Here is a 20,331-nt window from a genome sequence, read left to right as displayed (position 1 = left end):
ACACACACACACAGAGTGAGCTTCAGTACAGTTTATCCCTATTACTTGCACTTACAAGGCAATGGCTGGCTAGTTTCAACTTACTGTAATAATATTAATTTTCCTATTTCATTTTTGTATTTGGTTTGCAAGATTTTTGGTGTAAATTCATGTGTGGGACAGACTCAAAGCAGACACTGGAGAGAGAGGGGAAGCCACTAAGTGACTAAAAAGGTTGCAAACAGCAGCAAAAGAATTTTGACTTATAAACAACTAACTGATTGTTTAACAAACACATTAAACAAATGATCAATTAGTTTGTTGGTTAAATATTCAACCAATTGACTGCCAATAAAGAAGTGGAATTGAACCTGCACATGTTTTATCATTATTGGCGTAATGACTCTCACAAGACACAACAAAATTAATTTTCCCGTTTTTACTAAGTGTATCAATCCAGATGTTATTTTATCAAACAAGGAAATATGAAGTGCTAAGTCAACAAACAGGATCTAAATTTAAGAAACAGAGGGAGAAATTTTAATTGTATAATGTATTTGTTATACAATTTATATATAAATAATACTATTTATATATACTCTTTTTTTTTTTACTCTTTTACTTGTTTCAGTCATTTGACTGCAGCCATGCTGGAGCACCACCTTTAGTTGAACAAATCAACCCCAGGACTTATTCTTTGTAAGCCTAGTACTTATTTTATCAGTCTCTTTTGCCAAACCGCTAAGTTACGGGGATGTAAACACACCAGCATCGGTTGTCAAGCGATGTTGGGGGACAAACACAGACACACAACCATATACACACACATACATATATATATATATACATATATACGACGGGCTTCTATCAGTTTTCGTCTACCAAATCCACTCACAAGGCTTTGGTCAGCCCAAAGCTATAGTAGAAGACACTTGCCCAAGGTGCCACGCAGTGGGAATGAACCCAGAGCCATGTGGTTGGTAAGCAAGCTACTTACCACACAGCCACTCCTGCGCCTATATATAAATATATTTATTATGAAAAAAAATTATCACAACCATCTCCATTATGCTATATATTGCAATTGTATATATTAGTTAAATCATCAAGAAAAACAAAATTGCAAATGATATCAATGAAAACATCTGTTGGAAATCTTCTGTGATCCATCTTCTTGCTTGTGATGTTACATAAAAGCATTAGTTGTCAGACAGATAACAGGCAAAATGTTTATTACTTCCAACCAGCAGTAATAAGATATCAAATATATATATATATATATATATATATATATATATACATATCATCATCATTATCATTTTATATATATGTAAATATATAAATATATATACACACATATGCACATACATATATATATATATATATATATATATATATCCTTGATAGTTGCTTGTGCGGAATAACTGACACATCTCCATTGCTTTCCCTGCTGTAGTGATATAAAATAATAACAGGTCTATTTGTGGTATCTTGCTGTTGGTATGTACTAAACTACTACAAATTTAATATGTCAGTGACTTTTCATAATTGACAAATACTTCAAATCAATGCTTTTTTAATCAATTTATCATTAAAATAATACATTAGTTTCAACCAAAAATGTGCTATGTTGCAATTTTGACCAATATAAACTAGTTTAACAGGTAGTATGAATTATCAAAAGAAGTCTTTCTTTTTTTTATGAATACACCCCAGGAAAAAAGACAACCCCATTATTATAGGTGGTGGTGGTGGCAGCGGCGGCGGCGGCGGCAGTAGCAGCAGCAGTGGTTAACAGAACAAAAATGTATGTTTCAGAGATATCACATCAGATGAGTGAATGTAAATTAACTTTTTGTACCATGAAAATAAGATAAATTTCCTGAGTCATTTCAAAACTAATCTCTCTCCATTTCAGTCTAATTGCCCTACGAAATGGGACTTGATGCAACTAATGTAATAATGTAACAATGAAGGAGGAAGCAATTGTCTCTTCAGTGCAAGTGCCTTAAAACCTATTTAGGTGCTAACTAAATGTAGCCAGATGCCTCTCACCAGTACTCAACAAGACTGAGCAGATTAATGATAAATATCATTTGGTCGAGTTCATTTGAATATTTTTAACCCACATACACAATTCATTTTGGTCCTGCATTTGCTGAGTTAGGACTTCAGAGAGGCATCCAATGTCTCTGGTGAATTAATCTATATACATTGTGTTTGGATAGCCTGCTCAAGTACAGCCATGCTTTAGCATTCATAGCAGTAGGTCACTTGCTAGCTATTGCTTAGCTCACCAGCAATGTCCTGAAAGCACAAGCACCTTTCCCTTATACCTATGGAAACAGGCAGGAGATCTCCATACAGCTGTTTCTTGGTGGAATGACTTCTCCAAGATATGTTTAAGACTGCTTTGAACATTCAAGTGTAAGTTCCATCTAGCTTAGATTCCAGTTTTTTTGGTAAGCATCCAGGCTGTCGCTCCATTTAAAGGACGGACTCTAACTGTTGCACAGAAAAAAATTCCTCCTATGGTTGTTTGACAGGGTGGATATCCAGATAACATCCAGTTTGCTTAGAAGAATCTGGCATTTCATCAATCACAATGGTGAGTATTCCAGTTGATCCATTCAATGGAACAGACTCCATGTGAAATTAACATGCAAGTGGCTGAGCACTCTACAGACACACATATCCTTAACGAAGTTCTGAGGGAGGTTCAGCATGACACAGAATGTGACAAGGCTGGTCCTTTGAAATACAGGTAATACTCATTTTTGTCAGCTGAGTGGACTGGAGCAATGTGAAATAAAGTACCTTGCTCAAGGACACAATGCGCTGCCAGTAACCGAACTCTTGAACTTATGATCATGAGCCAAATATGCAAACTTCTAAATCACACATCTTTAGGAGAATTCAATGTGATAAACAGGCAAGATAAAAATAACAAGGTACCTCTGATTAAAAGCAGAAACAAAAGACTTTTATATTCATAACACGACATAAAGACTCTCTTGTTAAAATGACCAGATCACATAAAAGATCCTTTGATGGTATGGTAAAACAGCAAGCAGTAAATATTTGATTTTAACCCCTTTTCTCAACCTGTCATTCTTTTCTGCTTAAAAGTATTTCTTATAATACCAGAAATACAAGTCTGATTGTAATTCGAGGAGCTTTTCAAGAATTATTATTGGAGCATCAGAAAGCAGTGAGCTGGCTAAACCAATAACATGAGGAGCAAAATGCTTAGCAGTATTTTGTCCCTTTTTTACATTTTGAGTTCAAATTACATCAAGGTTGGCTTTGCCTTTCATCCTTCTGAGATCGTTCAAATAAGTACTACTCAAATACTGGAGTTGATAAAGTTGGCTTCCCCATCCCCTCAAACATTGCTGACCTTCTACCAAAATTTGAAACCATTATTAAAACATCAGACAGTAATAACGGCATAAGAGAAGTAAAATGAATTAATCTGGAGCTAAAACCAAGTCATGGACTTCATCATCATTATCCCCATCATCATTTAACTTCCATTTTCCATGTTGGTATAGGTTGGATGGTTTGACAGGAGCTGACCAGCTAGAGAGCTGCCCAGACTCCAATTGTCTGTTTTGGTATGGTTTCTATGACTGGATGCCCTTGCTCACACCACCCACTTTACAGAGTGTATTGGGTGCTTTTTATGTGGCACCAACACAGGTGCTCTTTTATGTGGCACCAACAAGGGTGCTTTTATGTGGTACCAACACCCATGAGGACCTAACTCATCAAAAATATAATTATCTAGAATGCAGCACTCACCATAGAATCCAAACAATATTCCAAACTGTATTCAATTCTCAAATTGATGCAAAAACAGAAAGAATATTATAAGATGAGGTTCATCTTTTCTGAAGGATATTATTTGTGACACCAAAAATGTCCCCAACTGAAATACTTATTTGCCTCTACACTTTTCTTCAAAATCTAAGCAAAGCATTAATCATTATTTATTTATGATGAGTTAGCATTAGCATATTTATTATATTGAGCATTAAGCACATAATTAGAATTGTTGTGTTAATGCTATCTTTACCTCAACCACACAAGTATTTCTAATTACCATTTTCACTTAAGTACAATGCAACCTCGAATATAAGGTGATTTCCCCCATTTTTAGGTACAATAGTACCTAAAAATATTTTTTATCAATTCATCTTTTCTTATTTTTGTCTTTTACATTCAGGTATAATGCTACCCAACAAATTACACATAAGTAAATATAGTAGATATTTAATACTCAACACATTAAATATATTGATTTCAAATTTTGGCACAAGGCCAGTAATTTCAGGGAGGGGGTTAGTTGATTACACTGACCCCAGAGCACAACTGGTATTTATTTTATCAACTCTGAAAGGATGAAAGGTAAAATCAACCGTGAGGGAATGTGAACTTAGAACATAAAGACGAACAAAATGCCGCTAAGCATTTTACCTTAACCCTTCTGATACCAACCTGGCTGAAACTGCCTCTCACTCTGTAGTACAAATGTCTTGGTTTCATAAATTCTGAATTAAACTCTTCCACCAAACCTGAATTAAAATCTTCCTAACACTAGCTTAATGATAACTAAGTTATTTTACTAAATTCTTTGTATTTTACTAAATTCTTTAAAATTAATTGAAAGAAATACAGAGCGTCTCAAAATAAACATGGCAACAAAAGGGTTAAATATTTGGCTTAAAGCCAACAAGTTTGGGGAAGAGGTAAGTTGATTACATCAACCCCAGTGCTCAACTGGTACTTCGTTATAGACCCCGAAAAGATGAAAGGCAAATTCCACTGAAGTTGACTTTGAACTCAGAACGTAAAGACGGACAAAATGTCACTAAGCGTTTTGCCCAGCATGCTACAGATTCAGCTAGTATGCCACCTTACCACATTAAATATATTAACACAGATTTAACTATTGTTTATCATGTGAATGATGCCTCAGTGATTTGATGTTGTTGTTGTTTTTTAATATGCTAATTTCCTATGCTTATTCATGTACGATAGTGTACAGCTACATAGTGATTCACTCATTATTACCTCAGAATTTATGCTTTGCTTATGAGATCTAAGAAGAGCAGAACATGACTGAATAATTAATAAGACTGAAACATAGTCTCTCTGAGTAATTAACCTCAATAATATTTTTTTTTTTACCTCATTATGATAACTTAATATTCCATTCAAAATATCACCAATGAAAATAGTTACAAAATGAAGAGAAAAGTTTGATTAAAATATAAAACTAAACTTAGAATTAATGGATTCAATTTGGTAATTACATATAAAATATAAATTACATTTATAGTAGTTAGAATTTAGCATCAACTATTAAAACAAACCTAAGCCACAAATAATTCTCTCTCTCTCTCTCTCTCTATCTATCTCACTCTCTCTCTCTCTCTCTCTCTCTTTCTCTCTCTCTCTCACTCTCTCTCTCTCTCACTCTCTCTCTCTTTCCTTACCTTTCTCCCTCTCTTCTTGCACCCCCCCCACACACACAATGCAAACACAATATGTTTCCCCATTTCCTTTCATCCCCCTCTTTCACAGATATCTTAGATAAAGTATATTATTTGCTTTTGTTGTTCTTGTTGCTAGACCAAAATCAACTCTAAGCAAGCAAACCTATGTTCAAAAACTTTCCAACTGTAACCACCTCATCTTTTTAAGGATACGTCAAGGACTATATTTGGCAGCAAATTGGACAGAGTGTTTCATGGTACTTATCCCAACTCTCTGACTTTCAACTCAAATCCTGCTGAGATCAAACTTTGCCTTTTAGTCTTTCAAAGTTGAGAAAAATGTACTAATTCAAGGTGGTGGATTGTCAGGACTGTAATAACATCAAACCAAATACCTTCTGGTATTTGTCCTTGATTTTTGCTTTCTGAATTCAAATGTTATCATGGCCTACATGGATGGTAGACCTAACCCATTTCCTGGTTGAACACCACAACCAGGTGCCTTGGGTACCTTCAGCAGAGCTCATTCTGTTGCAAGCATTTAGGCCTTATTTCCAGTTTGAGGAAACCTTTGTCCTTCCCTCACACTTGTCTCAGAAGCCCTGTGATGAATCATAGGCACTGATTTCTTTCCTGAATAAAATATTTAAAAAAAAAGCAAATTCACCCTTTCCTTATTTATGACAATTAGAGTATGGCCTGAGGGGGATTTGGTTGCTAGTTCTAGCGGATGAAACAACTACACAGAGATTTCCTTGCTGGTTATTCATCCTAATATTTTTGAAATGGCTTACTCTATGAATAAATTTACATCAAAATTGCTTTGCTCGAGCTAATAGCCTTCCTCCAATTCTGTCAAAGTTGGAAGATTTGAAGCATTCTTGAATTAGAGATACAAAGTTTGAGCTGAAAAAAAAAAATCACCTTACAATTCATCATTTATTCAGCATGTTCAGCAATCGACAACAGCCCAGTCATTCAAATAAAATACTTGGCACCCAGTTTCCAGTTGGGTAGAGCTGCTTACATAATTTCATATCCATGACACATTACAAATTCATAACTTATGAGATAAATGACTAACACTTTATACAGAGTCAGCAACTATGAATCTGCAATAATATTTCCATATTTGCATGTAAAGCCTCAGAAATGAAGGGTAGGTGAAATATGAATTTATGGTTTCATGCCTTTGAAATAAAGAAGAGAAGTCATGCTTATTGAAAATTTAAATTGGACTGCAAACTTGATTAACCAAGAATTTACAGCTCCGTCAGTTTTCTATCACACTATGACTTCACAGTAAAATAACCAGTCTCAATATCTACAGCTTATATATTCAACAGTAAACAGTACGATCCGAAGATACTTGTGATGGTCTGTATTGGCAATCAGTGCAAAAGTGATATAATTTATTCCACTTTTGAACTGTTTAATGTATTCAAGAGGAGAACTGTTAAAATGTTCTCCCTTTCTTGTTTAAAAACATTTCATATTTGAAAATACCTCTGAAGTGATTATAGTTACAATAATTAACAAGAAAGAAATGAAACTAACTGAGATTAAGCCTGAACCATAAATTGCTCACTGACCTACTTCTTATACAACTGAACCATCTGAAAGATTTTACAAATTCTTGAATACAAAACCTAAGTAATTTTGAAACCTGAAGATAGGAGAGATTTAAAACAATGTAAAGAACACTGAACACCTGTTATTCACGTAACAAACTAAAAAATTATAAAAATAAATTAGTAACAAAGCTAAATAGGTATAACTGTAATATATACTTGTCTTCATACTTAGAAAAGAAAACATATAACCAAACCTCTTGAGTATTTCTCTCCCACTCTCTCTTTCTCGCTCCCTAATTTCTTACTTGCTCCCTATTCTCTCTCTTTTCTCTCTCTTACTTCAGCCTCAGCATACTTATGTTCTCTGCTCAGTTTACCTAAGAAACAGTGAATATCACACCAATTTCATACCTGGATGATTTACCAATAAGAACATATACAAAGAATGTATACCTCTTCAAATATACACATACTTATTTATGTGTAATGGCATATATATATATGTATATACATACATACATACGTACATATATATATATATATATATATATATATATATATATATATATATATATATATATATATATATATATATACACACCCATAATATATACATTCACACACTCACAGACACACACACACACACACACACACATACATACATGTGTGTGTGGTGGGATGTCTGCATGTATGTAAATATACTTATATATTTAAATATTCATATATATCAGAGATTCATCATTATCATCTTAATGTCAACTCTTTCATATTTGCACGAGTCAGATAGAATTAGCTGAGGTGGATTTTCTATGGCCAGATGCCCTTCATACAACACACACACACACACACACACACACACACACACACACACCAAACATGGCTGTGTGATTAATAAATCCACTTCATTGTGTCAGTGAACTTTTAATAGTCTTCTTAATTGGTATATTGCTTACTCTTTGTATTGCTCTTGTTTTGATAATTTACAGATATATATCATCATCATTTGCCATCACTTAACATCTGCTTTCCATGCTGACATGATTTAGAGATACATACATACATACATACATACATACCTACATACATACATACATATGAATCAATATGTTTTCTTATTGTTTAGGCCAAGGCCAGAGCTGATCGGGTTGGCTTATGATCAAAAAAGCACTCCAGCCTTTACCATCCAATTTTTTCTTCAGGCATTGTGTATCTTGAACTATATTATTGGATGTGTCCTTTTTGAAAGTAATTACAGTTAGCTCTCTCTCTCTCTCTCTCTCTCTCTCTCTTCCCCTATCTATATATATATATATATATATATATATATATCCATTAATTTATCTATCTATCTATCTATCTATTTATCTATCTATCTATCTATCTATTTATCTATCTATCTATCTATCTATCTATCTATCTATCTATCTATTTATCTATCTATCTATCTATCTATCTATCTATCTATCTATCTATCTATCTGTCTGTCTGTCTGTCTGTCTGTCCGTCTGCCTGTCTGTTTATATGTATCTTTATTTCTCTCTCTCTCTCTCTCTCTCTCTCTCTCTCTCTCTTCCATTTTTCTTCTATCATCTCAACTTCATTGCTAATTTTTTGTCTCTATTCCATCACCCTCTTACTTTGGTTCTTTTTCATCACTTTCTCTTCTATTGCCCTTTCAGTCATGTTGTTCCTAATCAATCTCAATAACAGCTACTCGCATGTAGCTGTGCACCTCTCTCTCTTTCTCTCTCTTTCTCTCTCTTCCTATTCTACTACTCATTTATCACCCTCTCATTTCTATCATCCTATTTCACTTTTAGTTACTCTCTTCTTTCAATGTCTTGCTCTAGCTCTCTCCCAGTCAATTGCGTAAGAAAGAAAGAAATAGAAGCAGTGTAGGGAAGAAAAGACTGTCTCTAGTATTGCATCTCACTGATGTGGTTAACTGAATGAATGGAAATAACATACAATGAAGAGACCTTTTTAGTCTTGCCAGGAATAATACAACTTCTCTAATGCTGCTGTTACAATAAAATGCATCAACTAATCCCTGTATAGTGCTAGGTGATAGGAAGGGCATCCAGCAAAAAATAGAAAAGAAGAGTAAGATGTGATCCTCAACCCATCTAGAAAAGAGTAACTGAATAAAAACTGACTTGGACCATGATAACCTGTTCAACCCATACCAATATTGAAAGGCCAACATAAAATGAATGAATAATGATGATGCTGTGGGGGTTGTTTTAAGGAAGATTTAGTTGCTGTTTCTAGCAGGTCAAACAACCATCTAACAACTCCCTCATTGTCCAGTGAGTTTCTGTTTCAACCCGATATGGTATTGTCTTTATTGCACCCAACAGCATTTAGATTCAGTTGCTTCTGTGTATGCATTTCTTTTAAATATGAAATAACCTTTGGATGTATTCAGATGTCAGGAATAATATCAGGGTTTAGCTAACTAGTGATACTATATCTCATGCATTAGATTACTTATTGTCATTTAACAAAACAAAAGCTCTCAAACGCTGCAGTTCTACTGAGAGACTTGTTCATTTTCTAAATAAAAATAATCTCTATAATTTTGTTATAGCTACTATCAGAAATATTGTGGGGAATTTTGGAATTGTTACCAGGAGAATTTTTGAGATAACATTTAATATGTTTTTGATATTTGCATTATGCCACAAATTAACCCAGATCAAGCAGATCTATGAACAAAAGCATTCTAACTGTGACCATCCTATCTATTTAAGAGTATCTAGGAATACATTAACTAGTGACCTTTCCTTTAAGGGAGATTTAACTGCTGTTTCTAGTAAGATGAGCAACCGATAGAGGATCCTTTTGTGCTCCATATGTTAAAAAGTTCAAAAAGTATTTTGTTCTTTAGCCACAGGTTGAGCAGCCTAAGGTCAAAGATATTCCAGCGATGACCATCTCATCTTTTTCTCCAAACACAATGCACCTAGGACCACAATACTTAGTCCCTTTCTTTTCAAAGATGGTAGACCTGATAGTTATGGCCTGCTTCATCTAAAAAGATGAGTGATCAGAGTGAGGCTCCTTTGAGCACTAGTTTAAAGTCTCGTTATCTTGAATTTTCTAAAACTTGAATCTATTTACATTATCCTCTCAGCAGCGTTACCTCCTCTCCTTGCAGCATTACCTCCTCTCCTTTGCATTTAAAATATTCACACACATTCATTAGGACACACTGTACTGGTTTAGTTCAACCAACTGAGTGCCTGTTCTTGAGCATATCAAACAACGAAGAACAACAAGTGGTAAGACACTGTGCTGGAGCAGACCTTGTGACTCATGCCAGCAGGGAAAAAGAGATATGATGTTATGATGATGATGATGATGATGATGATGATGATGATGATGATGATGATAATGATGATGATGATGATATATACATACAGGCATCCATACGTGTAAGACAACTATATGCATTTGTGGATGTTTGTTAATGTGTGTAGCAGCAAATATACATATTTATGCATGATTAAAGAAAGAAAGCCCTGTTTATGTAGGGAATTTAAGTAATCTCACAGTTAACAAAGCAGCATTTATAATTAATACTTTTCTGCATAATTGAATAAGCTCAAAACAAGGAAATTCATTCTCTGAATTATGACATAGATTTTTTTTTTTTTTTTTTTTTTTTTTTTTTTGTCATGGTTTTAGACAGAAAGAAAAGAGCATTGCTCTTGATCTTGAGAGGAAAGAACTCTGTAATAGATGGGGAAGAAGAAACTGAATGCCAGGTCTATTCTCTTGAAACAGAATGAGCTGAGCTTAAGGTACCCACAGATTCTCAGTTTACTCAGAAGCTGCTATTATTGTTGTAGTAATTTTTTAACCCCAGGTCATCACTAATTAAGCAGACATATGATCAAACAGTGGAGGCGCAATGGCCCAGTGGTTAGGGCAGCGGACTCGCAGTCATAGGATCGCAGTTTCGATTCCCAGACCGGGCTTTGTGAGTGTTTATTGAGCGAAAACATCTGAAGCTCCACGTGGCTCCAGCAGGGGATGGTGGTGAACCCTGCTGTACTCTTTCACCACAACTTTCTCTCACTCTTACTTCCTGTTTCTGTTGTGCTTGTAATTCAAAGGGTCAGCCTTGTCACACTGTGTCATGCTGAATACCCCCAAGAACTACGTTAAGGGTACACGTGTCAGTGGAGTGCTCAGCCACTTGCACGTTAATTTCACGAGCAGGCTGTTCCATTGATCGGATCAACTGGAACCCTTGACGTCGTAAGCAACGGAGTGCCAACACAACACACATGATCAAACAGCCATAACTATTTTGTTCTTTTTCGTTCTTTCATTTTTCTTTCTATAACTGCAAGAGTTTAAGGGTGACAACATTAAATACTGGTTTTTCATGAATGATTAATGAGTGGCATAACTCAAAAGAATGACTGACAAAAAATATCATGAACTGCCAACTGCATAGAAATTTAATAGTAAACTGGATACTTGCATACTTTAACTGCAGTTGTTCAGCTTACTCAATCTCAAGTCATTTAAACTATGCCTTAAGTAATGAGGAGGAATTGTTATCTAAATGATTGATTCTGATCAACACAGCTTGCAAAACAACCGCAAAATTTATAAGTAAATCTTTTTAATAGCATTGTGTTAATTAGCCATTGAAAACTATTATATGCCTTTTTATATTTTCAATAGAATGTAATGTATCTAATATTGTATGGTCACCTAGCTAGCCAAAAACATGAATAAAACAGGTGGTTCTGGTAATATTGGGGGTGGGGGGGCGATGGCAGTGGTGAAGGTGTTAATGATGGTGGTGGTAGTAGTGTCTGTGATGGTGGTAGTGGTAATGGTAGTGATGTTGGTAGTGGTGATGATGATGATGATAACAATGGAGGTAATGTTGATGAGAATGATGGTTGTATTGGTGATAGTAGTGATGGTGGTAGTATCAGTATTATTATTGTTGTTGTTGTAGGTGGTGGTGGTGGTGGTGGTGGTGGTGGTCATTAACCGTAACTTCCCTTTCAAAACCAACCTATACATGGTTGTAGTTAGCCAAGTAGTTATGAATGAGTCATAAACCCCAGCATGCTGGACACTTGCCATTCTTCATTCTTCAGTTTTGTCTGGAAACCATGTTATACAATTCTGTATACTGCTATGAAATGTTTGCCACTGTTTTACTGTTGTTGTAGTTGTTGTTTAATTTAGCCCCATGCCAATCCTAATTGAGCAGACCTTTAATCAAAGGTATTCCTATCATGACCATCCAGCTTTTTTCTCATGCGCAGGTTACATTATCCACCATGTCCTTTTTTTTTTTTTCATTTTCCAAGATAATTTCAATCACATTACTGAGTGTATTCTAGTTTGATTTATCTGTATCCTGTTGTCCTGTTTTCTTGGGGGTATTTTTATGATGATGATGATGATGTGCAGGGGTGAGGAGCAGGATAGGGTATGATTTGAGGGAGATTTTGCTGTTATTTCTATCGATTCGAGTAACCATGTTGAGGCTCTCTAGGTGGTCCACCATGTTGTATTTCACAGTATGAGGGGGACTCATAGTGACTGTGGTGCAGTTGGGTAGCCAACTGAAAGGGTTGTTACTTGCTGTTTACTGTTCAACCTGTTTTGGTTTACAGCTGAGCGTGCATGTGTACGCTTGTGTGCATGTGAGTGTGAGTGCATGTGTATGCATGCATGTACATGTGTGTATATACACGTGTGTATTTTGTTTAGCCCCAGGTTAGCTCTGATCAAGCAGAGACATGGTCAGAAGCATTCCAGTAGTGATATCCTGTCTTATTTTCAGATCTGGTGTACACATAGTATTTCAAATATAGTATATACAGTGTGTCCTTCTCTTTTCAAGATGGTTGAGTATGATGCGAGGGATATTTAGTTGTTCTTTCTAGCAGGTCAAGCAACCACATAAGGCGTCCCCATTGCCTCATGTATGAGTATATGCATGCATGTATCTGTGTATGTGTATGTGTGTATGAGGATTTGCGTTTGTGTATGGACGACTTGTGGTGATAGCAGTGGAAGCCTAATTTCATTGAGATTCATCATAGGTAGTTGGACATTCAGCACCGAGTTTAGGATTATAGAGAAAAATTGATTTTGGTAGCTATGTAGCTGCGTATATATCTGTAAGTGTATATGTGTGTGCATGCACATGCATGTGTGTATTTGTGTGTTTGACTGTGGAAGAGAGATTATTTTCTCTGAATCATATATGGCAGAGACAGTGATTTTTAGAATGTGACTATAGCAGTGTCCTGGTCTGCAATCAAAATATCTTGGTATTTGCATGATACTGTTTTGGCTGATGTTTATTCCCAAGTGAACCTTCATTGAACACATCTATTATTAAAGGTATCCCAGCCATGACCACCCTGTCTTTTTAAGAGTTTATCTAGGACTATATTACCCAGTATGTTCTTTCATTATTAAAATGGTACAATGTAATTTAAAGGAGATTTGGTTGTTATTTATATATATTACTCTTACTTGTTTCAGTCATTTGACTGCAGCCATGCTGGGGCACTGCCTTTAGTCGAACTAATCAACCCCAGAACTTATTCTTTGTAAGCCTAGTACCTATTCTATCAATCTCTTTTGCTAAACCATTAAGTTATGGGGAAGTAAACACACCAGCATCGGTTGTCAAGCGATGGTGGGAGGACAAACACAGACACACAGATACATATATGTGTGTGTGTGTGTGTGTGTGTGTGTGTGTACGATGGGCTTCTTTCAGTTTCTGTCTACCAAATCCACTCACAAGGCTTTGCCCAGCCTGAGGCTATAGTAGAAGACACTTGCCCAAGGTGCCATGCAGTGGGACTAAACCCAGGATTATGTGGTTGGGAAGCAAGCTTCTTACCGCACAGCCACTCCTGCGCCTACACATATATATTCTTTTAATATAATATATATTATATTTATATACCTACTAAGGTTGATTTTACTTTTCCTCTTTTCGGGTTCAATAAAATGAGTACCAATTGAGCATGGGTATGCAATGTAATCTACCCACTCTCCCAAAACTGTTGGCCTTGTACCAAAATTTGAAACCAATATATATTATATATATATGTATTTAAATATAATTTTATAATATATATACGATATATATCATTGTATGGAACGTGAGTTTAAAATAGGCACATACTACATATTACATTTATAACTGTATAAATATGTTTAAATTATATATATATATATATATATATATATATATATATATATATATATATATATATATATATATATATATATATGCATGTATGTATGCATGCATGTGTGGATGTAGCTATCGGACACTATGATGCTGGAACAGGATGTAGTCATGTATTGCACAAACGCTATCACACCCACACACATGTGCACATGTACATGCACACACATGCACACATACTACCACCCAGCCCACATCATATTTCTTAGGCGTTACTGATTTTAAGTATTTTTGTTTTCATTCTGTAAATGATCAATGGATATTGGGTGTGCATGCTGCTTGTGATTCAGAAAAGGCTATTTCTGATAGCATGCAATTAGTAGGGGATTTTTGTAATTTACTCCTTTTTTTTTTATTCTTTTTAATTTTCTTTTTATTAATATTATTATTATTATTATTTTATTATTATTATTATTATTATTATTATTATTATTATTATTATTATTATTATTATTATTACTACTATTATTATTATTATTATTATTATTATTATCATTATTATTATTATTATTATTATTATTATTATTATTATCATTATTGTTATTTTGACTGCTCATATTTGATATTGGTTATTGTAAAGAAGAGACTGTTGGAGGTGTTGGAGTGGGTAGGTTGTTTTTGTTGTTGTTGTTGTTGTTGTTGTTGTAATTGTTGTTGTTGTTGTTGTTGTTGTTATTGATGATGTTGTTATAGTTCTTTAGCCCCAAGTATACCTTAGTCAAACAGACCAATAATGAAAGTCTTTTATGCTGTCAGCAACTCACGTTTTCTCCTATGTGCAGGTATTCGATGAACAAATTATCCAATAAATCCTTTCTTTTTAAAAGGACAGGATATAATTTGAGGAAAATGTGGTTACTATTTCTCACAGGCTGAGTGACTACATATAGGCCCTTTCACTCTCTTTCCTCAATGAACAAGTAGATAGTATAAAGTGAAGGTGGAGAGGGTTGATATGATGATCATCGTAAGGTATGAAGGCATGTGGCTCAGTGGTTAAGGTATTCCGTTCACAGTTGTAAGATCATGAGTTCAATTCCTGGCAGCACATTGCATCCTTGAGCAAGACACTTTATTTTACATTGCTCCAGTCCACTCAGTTGGTAAAAAGGAGCTGTACCTGTAATTCAAAGGGCCAACCTTGTCACATTCTGTGTCATGCTGAATCTCCCTGTTACATTAAGGGTACATGGAGTGTGTCTGTGGAGTACTCAGCCATTTGCACATTAATTTCATGAGTAGGTTGTTCTGTTGATCTGATCAACTGGAACCCTCATCATCGTAACTGAATGTCAGTTTATTGCAAGGGTGGATGTGATATAAATGGTTGTGGTACTGATGTTAGTGCTGATAGTGGCAATTTTGGTGGTGGTGGTGGCGGCGGTGGTGGCGCCGGTGGTGGCGCCGGTGGTGGCGCCGGCGGTGGCGGTGGCGGTGGTGGCGGTGGCAGTGGTGGTGATGGTGGCGGTGGCGGCAGTGGTGGTGGTGGTGGTAGTAGTGGTGGTGATGGTGGTAGGAAGTATGAAAATGAGCAGACACTTATTTTTTTTGTTTTGCTTAAAAATTCTATTTGATTAATCATTCAACATTTTAGACTTCCAAGACTTCCATCCAATGGAATATTTCCCCTCACCATTCCAGACATGCATGATATAAAGTGTAATTAAAAGACATAGTCCAGGAAACCATACCAAAAACTCAGCAATGAATACAGTGCCATTTCCATTACAGCCAACTTTATTGAAGGGAGGAGACAAAATCCCTTCGGCATACCAATATTAGAAGTGTTGTCAAAATTATATTTATATTTTGTAAATGAAATGAAACTGATTTTTAGCTTAAAATTAAAATGTTTAATTCTCCTGAATCTTGGTAATGCACTTTCTGATTATTTTTATTTTAATAAATACAACCCTATTTTTTGCAAAAAATAAAGGATGTGTCTAGTTTATTTTGTTTAAACACATTATATTACTGGTATTTATTTTAGTAATTTCACCAGATTAAAAGATAAAAGGCAGTCTCACAAGACATTTCTGTCACTCCACCATGTCTTTTATGCCTTGTTTTGTTTTGTTTTTTCAAAATAGCTATGTGGTTAAGAAGCTGCTTCCCAACCACATGGTTTCAGGTTCAATTCAACTGCATGGCACTTAGGGCAAATGTCTTTTAGTATAGCCCTGTGCCAATCAAAACCTTGTGAGTGAATTTGGTAGATGGGAACTGAAAGAAGTCTAACATATATATATCTGTGTGTGTGTGTGTGTGTGTGTGTGTGTGTGTGTGTGTGTGTGTGTGTGTATTTGTAAATAAGTGTCACTGTCATACAAGCAGTTTATTAGTTTCCAATCTTCCTTGAAAACATGTCCAGTCATGGGAAAATGTGACCTTACTTGAAAACAAGTGAAGGGCATATGGCTGTAAATAATGGTGGTGGTGGTGGTGGTGGCGGTGAGATATCAAATATCTTTCAGATATTTGTTCTGCATTGACTTCCAGACACTCCCTTGTCACTTTTGCCTTCAGTGAACCAGTGATTGGCCTATAGGAAACCCGCAACTAAAGACACTATAGCTCACAGAATGTGATATAAAATTATTTTTAAATAAAACATGCAAGACAATTCACTAAATATTATAACAGGTTGTACCTGGCCCACGACACAATGAAACAAATATACTAAAAACAAAAGACCAACAGAATATACAAAGTTTATTGCTGCTGCAAGCTTCAATATCCCTGTCATTATATGTCCCTGTCATTACATGAAAAACCACCTCCAGATACCCAAATATATATACAACACCCTAGAACAGGGGTTTTCAAACTGTGGTCCGTGGACCACAGGGGGTCCGTGGACCACAGGGGGTCCGCAAGGACAAGACAGGGGGTCCGTGGAAAGCCAAGATAGGGGGTCCATGCAAAGCCAAGCAAGCACATCCTTCTCACTAAGTATGTATTAAAAAAATCCTGTGTGTATAATTGACAATAAACCTATTTGCTAAATACTGTTAAATAAATAAATGCAAAAATATATGTTATTTTAAGCAAATATTTATGTATAAATTTCATAAGCGTTTAGTATAGCCCTGTGCCAATCAAAACCTAAGGTAAAGCCTGAAATATAAAGGGGTCTGCAAGTCAAAAAGTTTGAAAACCCCTGCCCTAGAACATTACTTTAACAATATCCCAAATAAGTATATTCACACAGAAATAGCTGCAACATAATTGCCTCACTGGTCTCAGACTGTGCTGGGATGCACATAAATACCAATAAGTGCAGAGGAACAGCAAATATCACCATGGAGGTAGGTGTTAAGTTAAGTGATCATATAAAGGTTCCCTTGTTGGCTGGAAGTTGTGTTGAGGTAAGTGCTGAGGAAACTGAGTCAGCAAACAAGTTTCATTTCACAGCTGGAGCTGCTTTACTTATTCATTTACTTGCTTCAGTCATTTGACTGCAGCCATGCTGGAGCACCACCTTGAAGGGTTTAGTCAAACAAATCAACCCCAGGACTTTTTTTTTTAAAGTCTAGTACTGATTCTATCAGTCTCTTTACAAAAACCACTAAGTTACAGGGATGTAAACACACCAGCACTGGTTGTCAAGCAGTGGTTGGGGACACACACAGACACAAAGAAACACACACACATAGATATATACATACATATATATATATATATATATATATATATATATATATATATATATATATATATATATATATATATATATACATACATATACATACACACATATATATATATATGACAGGCTTCTTTCAGTTTCCATCTATCAAATCCACCCACAAGGCTTTGGTTGGTTTGAGGCTATAGTAGAAAACACTTGCCCAAGGTGCCATGCGGTGGGACAGAATCCAGAACCATGTGGTAGGGAAGCAAGCTTCTTACCACACAGATACACCTGTACTTATGTTCTTCTAAAAGACATATAAACATCACAACTTTGAATTTCCATTTTTAATCATTCAGCATGCGAACCAGTCATATCCAGCCCAATTATTCTACTTGTTTTATGCTCAAACTGACCAGAACAGGCCTTACGTGCCTACCCTACCAAGAAAGTCATTCTAAAAATAAACAATCACATCAACAAAATCTTCAAGCTATAAAATAATGCTATTAATTCAAAGCAATGTGAATAAAGAAGCATTAAATTTGACAGAGTAATCTAATGCTAACAGGTTAAATAAATTTTCAGACCTTCATTATTAATTCTATAATCTTACACAAGAAAGTAAAGAATAAAGAAGTGGTAAACTTTCGGCAATTTAAGTTCATAATCTTATTTTGATTTCCTGTTAAAGATATTTCTATTTTGTAGAAAAGCATGAATGTTACAACCTCCTCTGACCCATCTCTAAAAGCCTGTCATTTGATGCTTATGTAAAAAAATTATCATCATCCAAAAAAATTTTTTTTAATATTTTTGCAGTAGCTTAAAGCATAACTGTATTTTACAGAAAAGAAAAAGTAAGAAAAAGAAAGCAAAATGTAGTGAAAAAGCATGAACAGCATGATAAAAAGTAAGAGAGAGAGAGGGAGAGGGAGAGAGAGAGGGGGGAGAAAGAGAGAGAGAAAGAGAGAGAGAGATAGACAGACAGATAGATAGATAGATAGATAGATAAACAGAATGTGTAACAGAGTGGAAGAGTGTTATGTCATGTTGAAATATAAATGAAAACAAGAAACTAATTATAGTCATTAACTCGTGTAGTAAATGAAAAGGAAAAATGTTTATCAAATACCTGTATTTTTTTATTTCAGTCCCTCCATTAACAATATATCCAAATGCTCGAAAAATTCAGAGTGCATTTGTCATTGAGAATGGAGCTGAAGAACCAGTAGCGACCCAGTGGCAAGAGACAGTGCTACGATGTTAGTGAGTTTGTACCTGGGATACCTTTGTGAGCAGTAGTAGCTCATCAGATTTGGTCACCCCTTAGTATGCAGCAAAGAACAGCAGAGTTAAAAAAGAAATAAAAACATAATTTCAACATCAAGTATGTTGTGTAGTGTTATATTACTGCAAACTAGTGGGTTACTATCTAGCAGGAAAATTATTCATACAGAGAAAACAGAGAACTCTCACAGATATGCTGAGAAGAATTTTAATGAAAATACTATTTTTATCTCCAATACTAAGAAGAGAAAAAAAAGCATTTTTACCTGTTTTTCATGTTGATGTTTTTATTTTGTTTGTTTGTTCTTTGCTAGGTCACTATCAACTATGAAAGAATGAATGAAAACTGTCAAGAGACAAAAATTCCATCATCAAATTTTAATTATCATCTTCAATATTATTGCAAATGTTTTTCAAAATTTAATGAATTTAACTACCTTGCATACACTTCTTTGAGAGAGACTCAACATGATGTTACAGTCTTTTAAAGGAATCTGACTCATTTGACATGAAAAAAACTTGAGTCACAAACTTTGCTAATACTCATAAAGCTAAAAGGTTGGCACCAGTGAAGAAGTTACTTTCAAAAAAATAATAACAGCTTCATCTAGACAAAAAAAAAAATATTTGATAAATTAGATTATTTGGAATCAGCTCACAAAGTTATTTTCACTTCTTTTTCTTACATTATCTTTTTTATTTTTTTTTTCGTGAACATATTAAGCAACACATCTTATTGCAAAAAAAGTTAGCAATTTATTGATTTGACAAACTCATGCCAGTACAATTTCATCAGAACTCTCCTGAATTTTATAGTTTTAAAGTAGGATGCTTTAATTTTCTAACATCCCTTTTCCAAAAGCAACTCCCTCCTTCCTATAAACATACACTCCTATTAAACAAAGCGTATCAGGAAATTGCCTATTCACAACTCACAAGTGTGAGTGAGAGAGAGAAATACATTTTAATTCCTATGAAACATCTGTGAAATGTTCACTTCATGTTTTGTGTTCTTATTTATTCATCAAATCAATTTGTTTAATAGTTTTATGAAACTATAGATTTTTCTCAACTACTTTTTATTTGAGAATAGACAAA

General features: G+C 34.9%; 1 protein-coding gene across 4 annotated transcripts in view; it reads right to left on the bottom strand.

Moving 5' to 3' along the window:
* Positions 1-19,248, bottom strand: part of LOC106868432 (supervillin) — a 269,304-nt gene extending 250,056 nt beyond the window's left edge. For 2 of the 4 annotated variants that reach the window (XM_052971707.1, XM_052971702.1), the window contains exon 1: positions 19,079-19,248. The gene's annotated coding sequence lies outside the window, so the exon portion shown is untranslated. The remainder of the gene's footprint in view (positions 1-19,078) is intronic. The other 2 variants (XM_052971738.1, XM_052971737.1) reach the window with 1 other exon arrangement.
* Positions 19,249-20,331: the final 1,083 nt, after the last annotated feature.

Source organism: Octopus bimaculoides, chromosome 1 (genome assembly GCF_001194135.2).
Source record: "Octopus bimaculoides isolate UCB-OBI-ISO-001 chromosome 1, ASM119413v2, whole genome shotgun sequence".
Classification (NCBI taxonomy): Eukaryota; Metazoa; Mollusca; class Cephalopoda; order Octopoda; family Octopodidae; genus Octopus; species Octopus bimaculoides.
Note: the sequence above shows the minus strand (reverse complement) of the source record. Positions and strands in the feature narration are given on the sequence as shown.